This window comes from Branchiostoma belcheri, unplaced genomic scaffold (genome assembly GCF_001625305.1).
Source record: "Branchiostoma belcheri isolate BF01 breed outbred unplaced genomic scaffold, Haploidv18h27 scaffold211, whole genome shotgun sequence".
NCBI lineage: Eukaryota > Metazoa > Chordata > Leptocardii > Amphioxiformes > Branchiostomatidae > Branchiostoma > Branchiostoma belcheri.
The window spans coordinates 83,778-86,509 of record NW_017803614.1 but is presented as its reverse complement, the minus strand read 5'-3'; positions in this window follow the sequence as shown (position 1 = coordinate 86,509).

Sequence of the window (2,732 nt, the reverse complement as noted above, 5' to 3'; positions counted from 1 at the left end):
GCCAGTACTAACAGATCGCTCAGTACAAGCAATATTTCACCAGACGAATATGATCTCAAATATTGAACATTGCGTTGTGTACTTTTATAGACTAAGTTACAGGGTCTGACTTACTTGTTCGGTGGCACAGAACAAACCACGGTTGACTTTCTCCAGACTGACGTAACTCTTGCAGGACCTTGTGTACCACTGACTGACTGAGTTTGCTACCTTCTGCCTTATATGACCATTCTAATCATGCGCATAACGACGTTGGTCTTGATTGGTAGACAATACGGCAGCCCACATGTAGGTGTTAACTGCGCTTGTCTAGCCACCTCTTTGTGGTGTATATTAATACTAGCAGACGGGCAAGATGTTGACGGAAGTACAAAGCTGTTGACATACATAATACATTTTGGCGCGTAATACATTTTGACACCTTATTAGGCTGGCCACCAAGCGTAACACAGTGTATAATGGATTATCTCACATATTTGAGGGCCTGCATACCATATATTTCTTCTGTTCCTTCTCATTTCATCCCATATACTGTTCCGAATTATTCCCTGGCAGAGATGGTCACTAGACTTCAGGATGTGCAGCTACGAATACAAAAGCCAAATAATTAATGACTTGTTCAAAGTGTTGGGTATAGTTTTAGGTACAGGAACGGAACAGTTGCTCTCCTCATGCCTTTGACTTATTTTTCAGACGCGGAGTGCCATTTTCCATTTACGTACCAAGGAATAACCTACGATTCCTGTACCAACGTCGACCACGACCGTCCCTGGTGTTCTTTAACCGCGGTCTACCAGGGCCTATGGAAAAACTGTGACGAAGGTAAGTTCATGACCACGATGAAATGGTTTCGTCCCCGTCTACCATTTACCTTTCTGGTTCTGTGTGGGACGTGCTCAGAACAACCTGTGCATGCTTCTTCTCTCCACGTAACTTCTTTTCATCCGCACTTTACTTACATGTTTTGTCCTACATGTACCCATGTATACACAATCGAATCTTTAATGTGTGTTCAGTTTGTTTTTTGCCGTTTGAATATTTTCTGTTTACTCTCAGACTAACAAAGACCTTTTAATCCGTATAGTAGTGCACGGTATAAAGAGACGAAAGGGTTTTGAGTGTTTGTACAGCCCATGTATTCGTCGATATTATGCAGTTCTTTCAAGTAGATGTTCTGATAACGGTAGTCGTGGCATGGCGAACCGCTAAAAAATTGGCCATGTGTTCGCAGCTATAACTCGCCCATCCTCCCATGGCAGGGGCAGCGGCTCCGAATTCCTTCTCCACCCCTATACCCCTGCCGTATTACATGGCATCTTCTACTCTACGACCCGAGGAATATTAATATTCATGAGCTTGCCTTATTTGGCATGACCCCATTTCTGACTTGGGCGGCGAAGGGACGTCACCCTCCCCGCCGGCGACTCCGCCGCCGCCCGGTGACGAGCCCGTTAACGCGTTGGGGAGGCCGTGCGGGGCAAAGTCACCGAGTTAACACCTTCCCCGTGCTCGGCGGGATCCGCGCGCAGCCTCCAGCACACGCTAGCGCCCCGCCGACGCCCGCAGCGGCCTGCATCGCAAAAGTTCTCTTCCCGAGACGACGCCATGTTTGTTTTTATTTGTCACTGAATAGCCGACATGATTGGTTCCGATAGCTAGCGCATCTCATAAATATTAATGTAAAGTGCGTTGAAGATTTTCTCTGTGATACGTGATTGGCTGAGAGCGTGTCCCTGGAATCGGGTCGTAGAGTAGAAGATGCCATGTAATACGGCAGGGGTAGGGGTGGAGAAGGAATTCGGAGCCGCTGCCCCTGCCATGGGAGGATGTAACTCGCCATCCCCTTGCTGCATTGGTGTGAACCCGGTGTTTTGACTGCGAACTCTAGAAAACCGTCTACCATCAATATTCCGCCAGGAGGTATTCCTTCGCGGAGTAATCATTACTTCACGGAGATCTGTGTCATACGGACTCTTGTTGAAGGTTTTACAAAATGTCCCGGGGGGGCCGTACCTCTGGGTCCCCTTCATCGCGAGGGCCTCTAACGCTCCCGCCTAAAACTCTGCGCCCCTTCAAACATTAGTGGAAGCACTCGGGAACCAGGAGGGGCCGGGCGCTGGTGTTATGAGCGCTTCATACTTCTAGGCCATGCTAATAAAACAGCACATTCAGGTACCCTTATCTGCCGTGTGACAAAGAACATGCACATCCATTTACCGTTAAGCGTTACCAACCGTCCTGAATTTACCGTCTAGCGTTGTCGACCTCGCTGAACTTATCGTTAACCGTTGTCAAGATCCCCCATGTAGACCCTCATATTTATTTTACAAACGGTGGTATCCGAGGTAAAAAAAAATATGGCAGGATATGACCCCTAAAGATGTGGCATGTTCCTATCCTAACAACGTATTGTTTCTTAAGTATACGTAACCAGTAAGTATCCATACGCATACCGTGTCTGCATCCGCTGCAAAGTAAGTACCCTTACGAATGCCGCATCTGTATCCGCTGCGAGTTACGGATGCATACGTATGCGTTATGGATGTGTGTGGATCCGAAATTCTGGGGATTCTTATACATATATAGGGATCTGCGCAGCATCCGTACGGTGATGCAAATTGGGATCCTTGGGATCCTGCTGCATCCGAGGCCTTTTCGCCCAGTGATTTGCCCTACATTGTAAAACTCCTAAATGAGTTGACCTTAACACGTAATGTAATGAGTGTTTTATA